This window comes from Oncorhynchus keta, chromosome 27 (genome assembly GCF_023373465.1).
Source record: "Oncorhynchus keta strain PuntledgeMale-10-30-2019 chromosome 27, Oket_V2, whole genome shotgun sequence".
NCBI classification, from domain to species: domain Eukaryota; kingdom Metazoa; phylum Chordata; class Actinopteri; order Salmoniformes; family Salmonidae; genus Oncorhynchus; species Oncorhynchus keta.
The window spans coordinates 46,955,598-46,974,371 of NC_068447.1; the positions used below are offsets into that span (position 1 = coordinate 46,955,598).

Here is an 18,774-nt window from a genome sequence, read left to right on the forward strand (position 1 = left end):
CATGGACGTTGACACGTTTTCCATTGAGACCCGAGTCTTCTTGTTTGCCTATACCCTCTGCCACTTTCAGCACCACTGCATGTGGACAGCTCCCAGGCTTAGGGGACCGTGTCTGAGGCTTAACGTAATGCAGTGGGCTTCCAATCCCTCCTTTCACCCCTTAGATCTGTAAGACCCAAGGTAATTATAGTAAACTAAAACGAAACTAATCATTAACAAAATATTTTGTCAACTAAAATAACATAATTAACAAACCTGTTTGAAAAACTAAAACGTATCTTTTACTCCTAAAATAACTTAAAACAAATATGAATTTTGTTCAGTTTTGTACAATTTTTTTCTAAACTTTGGGTGAAATTCAATGTTTTTTTTTAATGGGATTTTCAAACTTTTGGGGAGGGTTTCAAGCTACTGAACCTGATGGGTGTCACGTTCGTATGTGGAGACACCATGTTGAGTTCCACATAATATTTTAATAGTGAAACTTAGCAACGACAAAACAATAAACTAACAACGAACTGTGACTAAAAAGGTGCTACGTGCACTAACTCAAAATGCAGTAACACAAGCAATATCCCATAACACACAGGTGGAAAAATGCAACTAAAGTACGATCCCCAATTAGAGACAACGATTACCAGCTGCCTCTAATTGGGGATCATACACAAACCCCAACATAGAAAATAAACCTAGAACCCCACATAGAAATAATAAACTAGACTAAAACCCCTACTCACACCCTGACTTACTCTACCATAGAAAATACAGGCTTTCTATGGTCAGGACGTGACGAAGTACCCGCTCATCCTGCGGATCCAGCCATGGACCCAGGCTGAACACTGTGCCCAGACTGGACCCAGGAGCAGGGGAAAGCTCCCGCCATGGAGCGAGACTGGACGCTGTTCCTGGACTTGGCCCCAATGCCGAAGAAGACTCTAGCCTTGGAGCTGGACTGGACAACGTGCTTAGACTCCGGCCATGGAGCTGGAGGTTCCGGACCGTGGACCTCCCCAGGAGGTTCCGGACCGTGGACCTCCCCAGGAGGTTCCGGACCGTGGACCGCCCCAGGAGGTTCCGGACCGGGGAGGCGCACTGGAAGCTTGATGCGTGTAGCCGGCACAGGTGGCACCAGACTGGGAAGGCGCACTTGAGGGAGAGTGCGAGGAGCAGGTACAGGACGTACTGGGCTGTGGAGGCGCACTGGAGGTCTGGAGCGTAGAGCTGGCACAACATGTCCTGGACAGATAACAACCTTCGCACGGGCAAGTGCGGGGAGCTGGCACAGGACGTACTGGGCTGTGGAGACATGGTGCGTAGAACCGACACACATTGTACCGGAACGTCAACACACTTCGCACGGCAAGTGCGAGGAGCTGGCACAGGACGTACTGGGCCTTGAAGACGCACTGGATACCTGGTGCGTATAGCCGGCATCAATTGTACCGGAGCTTTAACACACTTCTCAGGACGAGGACGGGGAGCTGACTCAGGTGGCACTAAACTGACAACACGTTCCTCCACCAATTCAACAACTCTCCCATTTCTCTCTCCTCCAAATTCTCCCTCTTCTCATCGGCCCCGTCGACTGCTCCATGTGCCCCCCCTCAATAAATTATTGGGGTTTCTGTGGCCTTCCTCCCCGACGTCGTCGCTGTCCTCGCATGCTCCTAGGCAACTCCCGCCAAGGAAGGCGGTCCTGTCCTGCCAGGATTTTCTCCCAAGTCCAGGATCCCTTCCCATCCAGGATCTCTTCCCAAGTCTAGGATACTTCCTCCTCCTGGGCATGCTGCTTGGTCCTTTGTGGATGGGATATTCTGTCATGATCATTGTTGGAAGGATGGTCGGACCAAGCGTGGGGTAGGTACATTTTTAGTAGGTCATTTTTATTTATGATAACCGGCACAAAACAAGAAAGAGTAACAAACTAAACGTACAGCTTTGTAGGGCTAAAAAGCAACAAAACAAAATCAAGATCCCACCAACAACAGGTGAGAAAAGGCTGCCTAAATATGATCCCCAATCAGAGACAACGATAGACAGCTGCCTCTGATTGGGAACCATACCAGGCCAACATAGAAAATAAAAAACTAGACTACCCACCCTAGTCACACCCTGACCTAACCAAAAATAAAGAACTAAAACGTTCCCTAAGGTCAGGGCGTGACAATGGGTAGATGCGGCCAGCATTTTTTTAGCTTGTGAATGGGTGTCTTCGAAAAGTAAAACTAACAAAGCTAACTGTAGGTGCATCTGTGACAGCCAAAAGTCCAACACTGTAGTGGTTTTCCAACAGCAAATCTCAGATCAGCACGGCAGTGTCAATTAGATGCTATTGTTTCTGAAAGTTTATTTATAAATATCTAAAACTTTTCTATTCTCCCATATCACACTCACAAACTGAAAACATAACGTGTGCACAGTAATTGGTTAGTGGGGTCTCATATCACTTTAATTTGTTTTCCTTATCTTCGCTGTGACGTTTGTTCCTGTATCAATCACGTCTTTGATCAAAAGAAACGTATGGTTGGTTAACAAATAGTGCCTACTACATTGGTATAAAAAAAATTCTCTGCACTATTCTTTTTAAATCCAAGTCACGTTGAGATTTACTTTCATGTAAACCTAACCTAACCCGTCACCTTATGTATTACTGTCCCAGTGGATAGAAGTGACATCCCAAAAAACTATACAAAATATTAGTATTAAAAGTATTCACCTCCCTTGGATTTTTTTTTTCACACTTTGTTGCATTATAATGTGGGATTGAAATTCATTTAATAGATTTTTTTGTGTGTGTCAATGATCTACACAAAATACTCTGTCAAAGTGGAAGAACAATTTGAATTTAAAAAAAAAGGGTAGGTACCATAAACGTAACCACATGTAACTGATGGATTACCATTAGTATACGCCTCGAAAGTCCCAATGCAAAGTTACACCTCACGGTTCTATATTGCGAGTTATTACATAAAACCAGAATGATCCGAATGCCAAAATCATCTTGGAAATTATTTGTCCAGGGTGTGATGTAATGTGGAGGATCCAGCAAGCCAGCCTATTCCCTATAATGTAAACATTTTGCGCTCATGACTACTGGTTTCAATAAAATGTTATAACATTAGCCCTACCAGCCTGCTAACGTTACATTAGCACTGAATGAGTCAGCCAGTTGCTATCAACACCTAGCTGAAAAATACATTAAACACTTAATATGTTGTGAAATCTTTTATGAATGTAGTGTTACGTTTTTAAACTGTATAACTGCCTTAATATTGCTGGACCCCAGGAAGAGTAGCTGCTTCCTTGGGGATCCATAATAAATACAAATACACCAAAGTTTTGAAAATACGTAATGCCATCTAACCAGTTATCATAGAATGCAAGCTACAGTATATACAGGTATCTTAGTCAAAATAGATTCCAGATATCAGTCGGCCCTCATGAAAAAAAAAGATTGCAAAGATTGCAGTCAGAGTATAATGGCAGTTAGAGTGTAGTATAACTGCAGTACGCTACAAATACTGCTTCCAAAATAAGTGTTTTACTGCAGTACTTGTGCAGTGTAACTGCAGTTATAGTGCAGTTCAACTGCAGTACACTTTAGTTACTCTGAAATTACTGCCCCCCAAAATACCACAGTCGACTGCAGTTACTACACTTTTATTGCCGTTTCAAAACGGACATATTTTTTTTTTGTAAGGGAGCTAGCACTAATACAAAGTGGAAAAGGTTACAAAACTCCCGTTGCCTACTTCACAGAGAACATTCCGAAAAGTTTACGAAACAGAAAGGAGAGCAGATGAGGTACTACACAATTAGAGCAAGCAGGTATGATTTTCCCTTTCATTTTGAACCCATGACAGGACGGCAGGCTCTGGTGCCTTTTTATCAGGCAAACATAGCTACACATTGTCAAGCTCCATGTGACTTGACAATGTCTTACTCATTGCTCAGAATTTCGGTCCAAATCGGATGTTGGGTACTATATTTACTGAATATGATCTGAATTCTATAAATGATCATGGCTAATTTGGGTGCAACCAATTAGTGTCATTTCTCCAAGATACAATTACATTTCAACAAAAGAATGTTTCAGGAATGCCAGACGTACCTTTTTCCAACTCCAGAAGCTATTCCAGAACAATCTGAGACTGTGGGTGTCATAGCTTGCTGAAATGACATGGAAAGACTTTCTTGAGAAGGAGGCGAGTAGAGCAATTGAGATTCTCCCTTGGTCTTTGTGGTGTTACATCTTCCTCTGTCACAGCAGTGACCCACATGGATATACCTGCAGTGCGGTATCTAAGCCCATCCTATTCGAGGAGATATTTATAACCATAGAACTGCAGGTTAGGAAACAATGCAACAGTTTTAAGGCCACTATACCAGATCATTAGGCGGTGAGAATTATTTTCTGAAGGTTAAAGACTGTATGAATCTCTCTCACACACAAACACACACACACACACACAATGGGTTGTTATTGTGTTGGGAAAATGACAAAATATTTCAAATACACCCCCTCGGTGATTAGTTAATATGCATTGTGATGACCATTGATTACAAGTCAGTGGCAAGGTAAACAGAGCCGTCATCTGTACAGCCTTGTCACTGTAATCAGGAAAGAGCCCTGTTGTTTATTTCCCCCTTTGTCCTTTACATGACATTCCTGCTGGAGCCCCAGAGAGTGCATATCCCACATGATTTAACCTGTATTATACTGTTGTATCTACTGTAGTGTTTCTTGTGGGCATTACTGAAGTATTTACAATGGTGTTTTTGTTTCATTGTCTTTAGCATAGAAGTGGAGGCTTTTTCCTCCTGGAGAAATACTAAAATAGCAAATATTCCATAACGGGAAGGGACTGGGATCTGAACGGATAGATCAGACCGTTGCTTTTTTCTGTAAGCTGTATAGAACACATCATAAGGTTGGCATGTAGGTTCCTCACTTATGGGTGGCACAAAATGGCATTTGGGGAGTGGGCAGGGTACAGTATATGCAAACTAAATACTGTAGTATTTACTCAAGTTTTAAAAAGTGTTTTTGCAGACATTACTAGTAGTTACTACAGTGTTTCTTTTTTGGGGGGGGGGGGAATACTGTAGTATTTACTATTAGGGCTGGGAATTGCCGGGGACCACACGATACGATATTATCACAATACTTAGTTGCCTGATATGGATATGTATTGCGATACTCACAATTCTATATGTAATGTGATTCGATACAGTGATTTTTTTATTTTTTATTTGGAGTTCAATGTTCCAAACATATTGCCCATTATATGTCTGCTGTAAGAGACAAGAGCCCTGAGAAAAGTTTTGATCAGCCATGGAAATATAAGTGTTTTGGGTCAGGTACAGTCAACGAGCGCAAAATTAATATTGCGATATTGTCAAAACGATACAATATATTGTCAAATTATGTAATAACCACATATGTAACTATATGTAACTAGCGATTTCCCCCCAATCCCTATTTACAATCGTATTCAACAGTATACTACAGCGTTCTATAGTAAATACTACTACATATGTGTTCTATCCCAGTTCTAACACACCTGATTTAACTGATCACATAGCCCTTGATTTATTTAATGAGTTGTGTAAGTGCTGGGCTAATTGAATTGACACACCCTTGAATTGCAGGGGTCCTGTTGTGGAAATTTCCTCTATTTACCAAATCATGGGAGCAAACCACACACACACGTCAGAGTTAGTTATAAAAGTCCATCTTTAATTATATGAGCTCTTATCACAATTCTGTGACTCTCAGATAAATGCAGTGGCTCCCAGTGGATTCTCTGAGAGCCCCTTTACAATGCAACTGAGTTCCTTTAATAGCAAAGACACACATAGTCAGACAGCATAGACATAATTCATCATTCAGCTTTGTCTCCTTTCCCAAACCCCAGAACCATAAACCAAATCCTCCATATCAACAGGCATATATTAAATTGTCATTTATATACAACCCACTCTAAATACAAACTCCTGGACAAACTCACAGAGAGGAGGGTGAGGCTATATGTTAAGATAGAAACAACATAAGAGGGAGCATAGAATGATTCCAGACACTGCAACCCTTCTTTCCCCAGAATGGGAAAGGTAGGGAGTAAAAGATATGTTTACACATGATGACACTTTGACCTCTCCCCTCTCTGTGGCCCATGCAACTTAGTCCTGACATAGAACAGATAACTGCCAATGGCCACCACTATAGTACAACAAAATACATTCTTATGAGAAGTAACTTACACACATTTGATGAATATTAAACATCTTACAAATGTTACCAACAAATTCTGATCCTTCCACGACAGTCCTCGAGGAATGTCATGAGAAGCACCGCATTTAGTGCCAGAGTCAGGTTTGGAAAGTGCTCTTCCTTGAAGCTCACCACCTTGTCATCTTTCACTATAAGGAAGAGACATGGCGGTGGACATTTGATTGAGCGTACAGGAGGACCTGTTTGATGTCCTGATATAATGTGAACCCATGATGAACCTCGATGACAGACGCCTTCAGGACAAAGTTTGTCCTCAGGACTTCTTGTTTCCAGGTGCTTGTAAAGCAGCTCTCCTAGGCAAGGTTGTGCCCTCTCCCTATTGTGTTACGGCACCTCTCTCCATATTTTGGCGAGAAGTAGATGATATAATCATGGCATGAAGTACTCTGTGAATCTGATCCTCAAACAAACGGTTAATCCCGCGGAGATCAAAGGAGCAGGCCGTGTCTGCCTCCTAACGATAGTAAAAGCAGTATGCAAATAGTTTATGCTTAATTGTGCTTCAGATATATATAGCATGCACGTGTTTGAACAGGATCATCCGCGATTCCACCCTGATTCACAGCACTCAGTTTTTATATGAACTGAAACTTCAGCAGCGATCGCAACAGGACTTCACAACCCTCCCACGAAGAAGGCATTTTCGGAGGGTGGGGCGTGCTGTATTATACCAAAGCTTGATGTAGGAACACTGTGCCTGAATGGTAAATAGTAATGCAAAGGCAGATCCATACCTCCCAGCGCTATCCAATCAACACAGAGAGAGCGATTTTATATTTCATAAAGCGCTCATCTTGCAGATCCTCCACTCCTATTTGTCTGCCATTATTGAAAGTTTTTGCACATAAAGGCTCTGACTCAACTGTGTGTGTGCATGTGTGTCTGTGAGTGAGCAGTTATCCAAGTCACCCTAGGTGAAAAAGAGGCACACATATATAAAAAAACAACAGAATTTGAGCCCCTCTCTCTTCGCCACAATATATTTAATTGTGTGAGGGTTTCTCTCAGTTAGTGAGGGTTTCTCTCAGTTCAAAGTGAAGCACATTTGTTGGCATTTTTAAACTGCGGGGGAAGCAGCAGCAGCCCCGAACCAATCAAAAGGCTTTTGGAGTTCACCCTCAGATGAGATGTCATCATTTGGAGTGCTTTTTCACCATGGGGTATTTCAAAACTTTGGTAGGTTTGGGAATTGTATTTTAAATTACGCTGCAAACAAGGTTTTTCACAGATTCGACAACCTGAGTTGATTGACAGAGTAGATGGCTCTCATTTGAAGACATCGCAGTAACTTTCTGCATGTATAAACCCACTTTTAGTTGAGTGACCACAGAGTTAGTGGACCATTCTCTTGCTTGCGGCTGTCTTCAGCCCATGATTCCCTGTCTTAGTGTCTTTTCAAATAGTAACCATCCAATGGGAACCAGTGAATCTGATCATGTCAGTAAGCCAGATAGACATTAGAGAGCTTTAAGATAATTAGGAAGTGGCGTTTCACTCGAGGGAACACATTATAGTAGCCAAATCCTTTTACATATTTATCCCCTAATTGTTTGGATAATGAGCCAAGATCGAGCTCAGAATAGTTAATCCAGGTCCAAATTATTCTGTGTTGTCTCAGATTCTACCCCCCCCCCATTAGCTCATATTCCCCCTTCAAACCTTATTTATTGTGTGTGACGTGGTATCGATCGCCTGTGTCTTGCTGGTATTTCCCTCAAAATGTCATCCAAAATCAATATGAGGGTTAAAACAACACAGGATCATTTGATTTGCGTTAAACACAACAACAAAAACGGATCCATGGAAATCCAAGAATTCCACCACTTTGACAGTCAATCATTCAAACAACCGATATGTAAAGAGGTGACCGTGTTGGAATCCCAGCCCAAGCATTTATCTGTCTTTGTTTTATCGGTCTTGGAGAACAGACACACTCAACCGTCCTCCACTTTGTTCCTTTCTCTTAATTACCCCGTTGCATGATTTCACAAAAGACGAGCGTCTCCATCGCCGAGCTTTTCATTTAAAGACATAAATGAGATGCAAATCAGGGCTCCTGAGTGGCTCAGCGGTCTAAGGCACTGGATCTTAGTGCAAGAGGTGTCACTACAGTCCCTGGTTTGAATCCAGGCTGAATTGCATCCGGCCGTGATTGGAAGTCCCATAGGGATGCACACAATAGGCCCAGCGTTGGCTGGGGTAGGCCGTCATTGTAAATGAGAATTTGTTCTTAACTGACTTGCCTAGTTAAATAAAGGTTAAAAAAAATACCATCTCGCCGACTCCATGTCCATGCCATATTCTTATTGGCAGACTCAACAGCCTCGGTTTTTTCGGATGACTGCCTTGCCTGGTTCACCAATTACTTTGCAGACAGAGTTCAGTGTGTCAAATCGGAGGGCATGCTGTCCGGTCCTCTGGCAGTCTCTATGGGGGTGCCACAGGGTTCAATTCTCGGGCCGACTCTTTTCTCTGTATATATCAATGATGTTGCTCTTGCTGCGGGCGATTCCCTGATCCACCTCTACGCAGACGACACCATTCTATATACTTTCGGCCCGTCATTGGACACTGTGCTATCAAATCTCCAAACGAGCTTCAATGCCATACAGCACTCCTTCCGTGGCCTCCAACTGCTCTTAAACGCGAGTAAAACCAAATGCATGCTTTTCAACCGATCGCTGCCTGCACCCGCATGCCCGACTAGCATCACCACCCTGGATGGTTCCGACCTTGAATATGTGGACATCTATAAGTACCTAGGTGTCTGGCTAGACTGCAAACTCTCCTTCCAGACTCACATCAAACATCTCCAATCAAAAATCAAATCAAGAGTCGGCTTTCTATTCCGCAACAAAGCCTCCTTCACTCACGCTGCCAAGCTTACCCTAGTAAAACTGACTATCCTACCGATCCTCGACTTCGGCGATGTCATCTACAAAATGGCTTCCAACACTCTACTCAGCAAACTGGATGCAGTCTATCACAGTGCCATCCGTTTTGTCACTAAAGCACCTTATACCACCCACCACTGCGACTTGTATGCTCTAGTCGGCTGGCCCTCACTACATATTCGTCGCCAGACCCACTGTCTCCAGGTCATCTACAAGTCCATGCTAGGTAAAGCTCCGCCTTATCTCAGTTCACTGGTCACGATGGCAACACCCATCCGTAGCACGCGCTCCAGTAGGTGTATCTCACTGATCATCCCTAAAGCCAACACCTCATTTGGCCGCCTTTCGTTCCAGTACTCTGCTGCCTGTGACTGGAACGAATTGCAAAAATCGCTGAAGTTGGAGACTTTTATCTCCCTCTCCAACTTCAAACATCAGCTATCCGAGCAGCTAACCGATCGCTGCAGCTGTACATAGTCTATAGGTAAATAGCTCACCCATTTTCACCTACCTCATTCCCATACTGTTTTTATACTGTTTTTATTTATTTACTTTTCTGCTCTTTTGCACACCAATATCTCTACCTGTACATGCCCATCTGATCATTTATCACTCCAGTGTTAATCTGCAAAAATTGTATTATTCGCCTACCTCCTCATGCCTTTTGCACACATTGTATATAGACTGCCCATTTTTTCTACTGTGTTATTGACTTGCTAATTGTTTACTCCATGTGTAACTCTGTGTTGTCTGTTCACACTGCTATGCTTTATCTTGGCCAGGTCGCAGTTGCAAATGAGAACTTGTTCTCAACTAGCCTACCTGGTTAAATAAAGGTGAAATAAAAATAAATTAAAAAAATGTCGCTGGTGCTGCCAGACAAATTTCCCAAACCATTTGAAGAGACGCAAACCCTGTTCAGCTCCTTCCCCACTACTACTACTTCCTCCTCCTCCTCATTAATCTCCTAATTTTGAAATCTGTCGTACAGTATGCAAGACATGGCCAGGCATTTCCATCTCTAAATGGAGAAGACAGTCTGCGCTGCGAAGCCGTGCTTGACTGCTTTAATTGTCGATGGGGCACGGTTCTCTGAAGCGCTTCTGTGCCGCGCTCTTCCCCTTGTCTCCGTCTGTCCTTTAACCCATGAACAGATGAGTCACTAAGACTCACAATGAATTCATGGGAAGCTCCTCTTTCAGAGATTCTCTCAGATGAGACGAGGCAAATCTAATTTGGGTATTCACAGCCATTCTTCAACCCTCCCCTGGACACTGAGAGCTGCAGAGACCGAGGAAGGAAGCGAGGGTCAGAGAGCTGTGCAAACTCACTTTGAAATGTCTTTTTTTTTTTTTTTTTTTTGTGAAGGCCATGTTTGACTAAAAGTCCCAAAGTAATGGCGAGGAATGGAAATGAGTTGTTCATGTCCATCCATTCATAAATGTTCTAAAAATTCCATTCAGCATGTGCTCACAAAACAAGACAACTGCAGGACTTCCTATCATACTCTTGCAGCCCTTCCCTCCATCCATCCTTTACCTCCCTTCTTTCGTCTCTTCTTTGAGAGAGTGCCCAGCTCCAGACCTGCCTTGGAGCTGCCCACCTTGGCTCCACGTCGCCTGACCTTTCTGTCGGATGAGTGATGTCGCCCTCTCCTCTGCTTCTGTACCGGTCTTGGACCCCCTTTACTTCACAACCAGGAAAGGTCAGCCGCGTCGCGAGACAAGGGGGGAGTATAGGGGAGATGTGTGTGTGTGTGTACTGTGTAGCGTGCGCTGTTGGGAATGGGGGAGGGCCAAATTTTGCTTTGTGGAGACACAGCACACGACGTGTGCTGACTCCATTCACATGGCCGGCAGTTATCACTAGTCACTGTGATCAGAGGGCCTTGTCCCATTTCCTCTGCAAAAGGATCTGTCACAGAGCGCCACAGGAACCAGAGCCCCTGGTGTGGGGGAATCCAAAAGGTGGTGTATCTATCTGCCTGACTGGATTAATGGTATGCTTACGTCACTGAGGTGCCAGATACTCTGTGCACAGACTGCAGTACAATATCTCTGCTCAGTTTGAAATGGGGCAAAAGATTGTAATAAGAATAAACAAGATTGCATGTTTTATTCCCAAATGCTTGGCGTACAGCCAACTTCATGCGCCACATGCACATCACCAAGATCAAATGAGTTCCCAAAGATGGAGGAGATAAAAAATTTTCAAAAACTATTGATTCCGTCAAATCAATTTGCCACTCTTACGCTTGTAAGAGTTGCTCTGTGACGCTGGATGCAGAGAGTAAATAAAGGTATCTGGTCTGTGGATCTCTTTCATTATCTCAGGGCCCCAGCAGGAAATGGCCTTGCTGCAGTTACAGGTCAAGGCCGATAAGACTTTACAAATCAGTACTTTTGACACCGCATCAATTTGCTGGCAGCCGACCACAGCTCTGATTTGGCCTCCCTTAAGTCCTTAATTCTCCCTCTTTTCTATTAACTCTGTTCTAGATTTCCTTTGTCTACCTGTCAGCGCATCCGTCATGTTTTGCCTGTTGAGCCAAGAGCTTCCCGCCAACCCTGCAACTGTGTCTTACAGATGCAAAATGGCACGTTTTGTGGGAAGTGTTTGCGGTATTTACGGTAAATGTGTCTCAGTCTTACGTCGATGTCTGTTGAAAGTATCTATCAGACACCGCATCGGAGATTAGTGCTACATTGTATCCCGATGAGTTTTGTCAAAGCTACACTTTAATGCCTGAGCATTTCATAATCCTGTCACATTTGCACATATCCTGTCATTTGATTGACAGTGTCATTGTCAAAACACCGGAATGTCATTGTTCTGACAACCTGTCAGTAACGGATTCCATTTGTCATTGCTATTACAATGTTTGAACACTGAAATAATTTTTACAAGATGAACACTGTTAAAGTTGTACTGTCGTTACTCCTTCCAAGTCCCTGGTCATGCAGATCTCCGCCGTTGTTCTTGACAATGAGGAAGCGTACTTTATAAAGATTACTCTAATTGGTCAAAGCTTTCAGAAGCTTAGGATTGTTCCAATAATTATTCTTAGCTGCCTCTTGCAGTTGGATATAATTTACCTTATGTATTTTGTTCTTAATTCACTCAGGATAAAGTATTACTAGCAGAGCTGTGGCAAGCAAACTACAGTGTTTTTAAGAAAAGTGCCTTGTGAGAGTTTGACATTTTATTTTTCATGTTAAATAACCCAAGAGCTGCCGCAGTCTCCCAAAATTGAATAGCCACTGAAAACTGTGTAAAAAAAAGACAATGCAGGGGGGATAGGAGGGACGCCATGTGCGACTGACGTGTTTTACGTTTGCTCCCGTGGTATTCTTAAAGTTTATGTGAATTTTGCAGCAGAACCGTATTCATTTTCAAATATTAATTTGGTGATCCCTTTCCGTAAAAACCCGGCCAAACATAAGGCCAAAAGCATGACTTTGAGAAAACCCGGCCTACAAGACCCGCTCTCATCACCGCCCTCTCCTGAGTCTGAGGGCCCGGGGACGCACACTTTACCCGGGGATGCGGCTTGGCCTGGCGGCGCTGAAATGAACATTCTCGAGGCCATCAAACTACTACGCTCTGAGATCGTTGAAATGAAAACACAGATGGTTGCTACGATTGAGGCCAGAATACAGGAGGTTTTTGATACTTTAAAAGCAGATTTAACCATCCTGCGGAACGAGACTGCCAGCAATCACATTACTCAAAACAACAGCTGCGTCATACACTACAACGATTGCAGCACTGGAGACTGCCGCTACTAATGTCTCCGACTTAACTACATCCCTGGAGGCTGAAGTTAAACGCCTAGCTGCGGATTTGAAAAAGGTGAAGGAGAGCTGTGTGAGTTTAGAGGGATTCTCTCGCCGCAATAATCTGAGACTTGTATCGGTCCCAGGGTCAGCGGAAATGCATCGCGCCACGGATTTTGTTTCAGGGCTGCTGAAGGATGTTCTTGCCTTAGGTGAACAGCCCCTGATTGAGCCCACCGGTCGCTGCGCCCAAAGCCCCGGGATGGGGAGAGGCCCTGTGACATAATTCTTCGAGTGCACTTTTTTCATGAGAAGATGGAGATCCTCCGACGAGCCTGCAATACCACTCTGAGCTTTCAAGGACAGAGCTTCTCCATCTACCAGGACTACTCCCCCACTGTTTCCAGGCAGCGTGCAGCTTTCGGACAGGCCAAACGAGTACTTCGGGACCATCCAAGTGTGAAGTATGGACTGCGATTCCCGGGCCGTTTATGGCTTTCTCATGATTATAAAGACTACACATTTGAATCTCCGGATGAGGCTAAGGCTCACATTCAACGTCACATCAAGAAGCTTTGAACATGCTCACAGTTCAGCAACTGTTGCTTGCGAACTGTGGATAGTAAGTAACCCACCTGTGGCACAATTATGTTTAGATATAACAGGCTAGTCTTGTATAGTTGGGGAAACCATTCAGGCTTATTTGATGTGATCTAATGTTTTGATCATCTAGTGTGCGTGCCTTACAAGCATTCAGTCATTTTAATTTAATTGTATTAAGGTTTTACTTAACTCCTGTGTTTCTAGGCTGTCTCGATCACCTATTCCGTTTGTTTACACAGTGTCTCAGCGACTCAAAATATTTTTGGTTATTTGTTTACTGCATCCGTATGCATTGACCCAGTAAACAGTAAATGTCTCACGAGGCTACACGTTTTTTGGGGTCTCACTTCAATTTTAAAAGTTTTGAGCGCCATTTACGCCCAGCAAACGTTTGTAAGCTGTCTCAGTTAACTAGACTATTAAAATTATTATTATTTTTGATTGTCTTACTACGATTTCCTTACTTCAAATTAGATTTTTGGCTGAGAGCCTTTTATACATTTGACTTATTTTCTCTCTCAATACCTGTTATAAGACTGGGAATATAATTATATACATCTACAAGTGGTGCTTTTGTCATTCCGTTTGCACAAGGGATTCGGCTTTTTTTTATTTGAAAAAAATACATAAAAATCATTATTTTTGCTGCTTGATCCACTAACAAAACACGACTTTAAAGAGCGGGACTGTGGGTTTAGGTTTAAGACCACACTCTCACAGACATATTGTGCGAAGAGAACATGTTCTATTTAGGCTTGTACCTCATTTGGGGAGGTATTGTCTGGGATGGGGGGAGGGGGTGGGGGGGCAGGTTGAATTGTTAAGTTCTAATGTTGTCATTCTGTCTTTATTTTTTTTCTGTACTTTTTCCAAACATCTACCACCGTACATTATTACTCTGAGACAAGTTATTCTGGGGGTTTTGGGCGCTCATTGCTTTTCCATTCTATGCTCTAATGACAGGGTTGAATAACGGGAAAACCCAGAGGGGCTGAAATAATGCGATCAAGTACATTTCATGGAACACCAAAGTAACCAGACTGGCTTTGTGAGAAATAGGCATTTATTTTTCAATATTAGGCGCCTTATGAATATACTGTACTCCCCAGCGTCAGGGGACCCAGAGATTTGGCTTTGGCCCCAAATTCATTGCGTGGATAAAGATTCTTTATTTTTCCCCCATGGCTTCGGTACGGACTAATAACTTGACCTCTGACTATTTTCCCTTGCACCGCGGATCCAGACAGGGTTGTCCACTCTCCCCCTTGTTGTTTGCTTTGGCAATCGAGCCTCTCGCCATTGCACTACGCTCTAATGATGCCATTCAAGGTATAATCAGGGCGGGCTGGGAGCAGAAAGTCTCGCTATATGCTGACGACCTCCTTTTGTTTATCTCCAACCCTGATACCTCATTGCCACGTGCCCTATCTGTTCTTAAAAAGTTTGGATCAATCTCAGGGTACAAGCTGAATCTAGGCAAGAATGAGCTTTTTCCGGTAAACAAGGCTGCTTTAAAGTGCTCTTTTACAAGTTCTCAGTTTAGGATTGTCCGTGATCAATTCACCTACTTGGTAGTAAATGTGACAAGGAAATATTCACATTTGTTTCAGGAAAACTTTGTTTCAAACTGTCTGCAAGGTACCACGGATTGGTAGAAAACATTTACAGAAGCCTAGGTCATTGGGGGGTTTAGCTCTACCAAATTTTCAGACATACTACTGGGCTGCAAATTTCAGAGCCCTTCTGTACTGGCTGCAGACTGATCCTACTGGCCCTAGAACACTCTGGGTACAGATGGAGTCTGAATCGTGTAAACCTGCAGCACTTTCCTCTGTGTTGTGCTCATCTCTCCCAGTGTCCCTAGGCAAAAGGTGTGTCAACCCCAATTGCAAAGCAGTCTCTTAAAATTTGGAATCAGTTCCGTTTAGCCTTTAGCCTCCGAGGCTTTTCTCTATCAGGCCCAATCAATCAGAACATTTTATTTCCTCCATCTTTGAATGATGGGGCTTTTGGCATTTGGCACTCACTAGTCCTCTCCTCGCTAGCCCAATTATTCTTTGATGATACATTTGCCTCTTTTTCTCAGCTGCAGGAAAAGTTCAATCTCCCCCAATCCCACTTTTTCCGCTATCTCCAGACTAGAAACTTTGTCAGGGTTAACACACCTGGATTTCCCAATAGGCCTGCGAATACAGCTATAAAGAGCATCTTGGAGTTGAACAAGCTTCCTAGCGGTGCAATTTCAGATGTATATGCAATCATTCATGACTTACAGAACCCTTCTTTGGTGCCTTAAAGACTCGATGGGGGAAAAGGATTTGGGGGAGGAACTTGGTGAAGACGCCTGGGAATATGTGCTGCACAGGGTGCACTCGTCCTCTTTTAGCACTAGACACAGCCTCATTCAATTCAAGGTGGTTCACCGTATCCACTGGTCGGGGGCCAAAGAATATTCTCTGATTTTGATCCTACCTGTGTCAGATGTAAAGTGGAACCAGCCACACTGTTGCATATGTTTTGGGGCTGTCATAAACTGTCAGGTTTCTGGGAATTAATATTTAAATGTTTCTCTGATATATATGACACTGTTATAGATCCGTCTCCCCTTACAGCCCTTTTTGGAGTACTGCCCATGGGTACCCCCCCTATCAAGAATCCAGTCGGACACTGTTGCTTATACAACTCTTTTAGCTAGATGGCTAATACTACAGAACTGGAAGATGGCAGCTCCCACATCTTATAAATATTGGGTGAGAGATGTTGTGCTCTCTGAAACTAGAAAAAAATTCAATTCACGTGGGAACCCCAAACTGTTTAATGAGGCTTGGGCTCCATTCTGGTCTTACTTTAAACAGTCCATCCTCTGATGGCATTCCAATTAAAACTAAAATAAGTCTGTATTTGACCCCCCTGTGACTTAAGGGTTGGAGGAGCTTCCCTCTGTGTTTTTGCTGGGGGGGGGGGCATTAAGGTCCATGTGCTTATTGATTGTGACCCTCGGATGCCTTGTTCATCTTGCCCGGGCAGAGACTGAAGTGTGAGCTTGTTTTTCCCAGTTATTTTTACATTTTGTTCACGCCTACATGAATAATCATTTATTTTTATTTAAAGCATTGTAAACGTTATTTTTGGTCCAGTGGATGGTTGCATTTCTCCACCCTTATCCCTTGACTGTTTACAGGAACAATGGTGAGGTGTTTGCTCTCTCCCTGTACTATAGATTGCCCTTTAACCTTTGTAGCCTTCTGCCTGGTGTGTTTAACTTGTCTAAAGTATGGTATCTTTAAAGCATTTTTTATTTGTATTTTTATTTGTATTCTTTTTCTAGTTGAGCATATTATTTATATTGGTGTGTGTGTGTGTGTGTGTGTGTGTGTGTGTGTGTGTGTGTGTGTGTGTGTGTGTGTGTGTGTGTGTGTGTGTGTGTGTAAAACTTAAACAGAGATAAATAAAATAAAAGACAATGCAGTCCCTTCAAAATATGATATATATCTAATAAGTATATGTTCAAGTATTTTGTTAACTCTAAAAATAGATGATTTGATATCATGACATGGAACGAGGGATATAACACAAGTAGCCAATTACATTATGGTATTAAAATAGATGCCACTGCCATTATTTATTTGACCTTTATTTAACTAGGCAAGTCAGTTAAGAACAAATTCTTATTTTCAATGACAGTCTAGGAACAGTGGCTTAACTGCCTGTTCAGGGGCAGAACGACAGATTTGTACCATGTCAGCTCGGGGATATGAACTTGCAACCTTTCGGTTACTAGTCCAACGCTCTAACCACGAGGCTATGCTGCCGTCATTGCTTCGAGGGGTCATTTATCACAGGGTTAAAACAGGTGTCATCTTTAGGACTACATCACGATGGCTGCCTGACACCAAGTCCATTAAAGGGCCGTCCCAGTTTCGCTTTGACATGGCCCTCAAGTTCCAGACACCGTAGTTTCTGTACTCCCTCTTATGAAAGATGTTCTCGCTCATTTTGTAAATCCTGACTGATGGTTAATCTGTTGTAAGCCATGTTTTGGGGTTGTGTACAGATCTTTGCTTTTACAGAGATTAGCCTTTAGCTAGGTTAGTTTTAGCGGCTAATTTAGCGTTCGTGGCTAGCCTAATGTTTTTGCTATTAGGATGACTTGTATCAACAGAGAAACATGCAGTAGCCTCGTTGTCATGTGAATGTAACTGCTTTGTATTCTCCTCTGCCTCAACCTTGGAGAGTAAATCCTCAGAAAGCAGAGTTCAGTTGAGTTGTTCCCCTTTAAAAAAAAAAGTAAAAACATGTGAAATTGTTGTTTTCACATGTTGAGATGACATTTCACGTGAGGAGAATAACATGTTTTTACCTCAAATGCGAATTGCAGTTTCACATATTACATTTGTTGTTTCACATTAAAATCTCACTTTCACATGTAAAACAACTCCACGTGAAAATCTCACTTTCAACATGTGGATTTGCAAGTTCACATGTTAAAAATCTAACTTTCACATGTGATTGTTTTTCAAGTGATTGTTTTTCACATGTGAATTTGCAATTCCACATGTTGAAAGTGAGATTTTCACATAAAAGTGTTTCATATATTCAACTGCCAATTAGATTTTTACAATGTGATTGTTTTTCACATGTGAAAGTGAGAACGATCGAATCTGCAGTTTCGCATGTAAGAAAACTCCACATTTACTCCAATGTTTGTTTGCAAAGTAAACGTCAACAACAAAATCATTTTTCTATCATGGATGGTCAGCGTAGTCTGGATTTGAGAGTGGTTCCATTTCTCCAGCCCCATCCATCAGCGTTTTACTGAAACTGTCAGAAAGAACACTTTGTTAATGTTTCAGTTAAGGATTTCCAATTTAAACACTTTATAATGGAGTAATGGTCTTACTTCTGTGCCATTAATATCAAACAAAACGTCTGAAGTCGAGAACAAAATTCTTACTATTGCAAACAAAAAGAATGAGCTCTGCAGTGTATATGTGTGTTTCTGTAATACTGTGTAGGCTATGCAAGTGTATATGTCTGTTTCTGTAACACCGTGTAGGCTATGCAGTGTATATGTGTGTTTCTGTAATACTGTGTAGGCTATGCAGTGTGTATGTGTGCTTCTGTAATACTGTGTAGGCTATGCAGTGTATATGTGTGCTTCTGTAATACCGTGTAGGCTATGCAGTGTGTATGTGTGCTTCTGTAATAC

At 42.6% G+C, this 18,774-nt stretch overlaps 1 protein-coding gene across 1 annotated transcript in view; it reads left to right on the forward strand.

Annotated features, from left to right (window-relative positions):
- Window positions 1–18,774, forward strand: part of plch2a (phospholipase C, eta 2a) — a 192,219-nt gene that overhangs the window by 30,060 nt on the left and 143,385 nt on the right. The window lies entirely within an intron of this gene.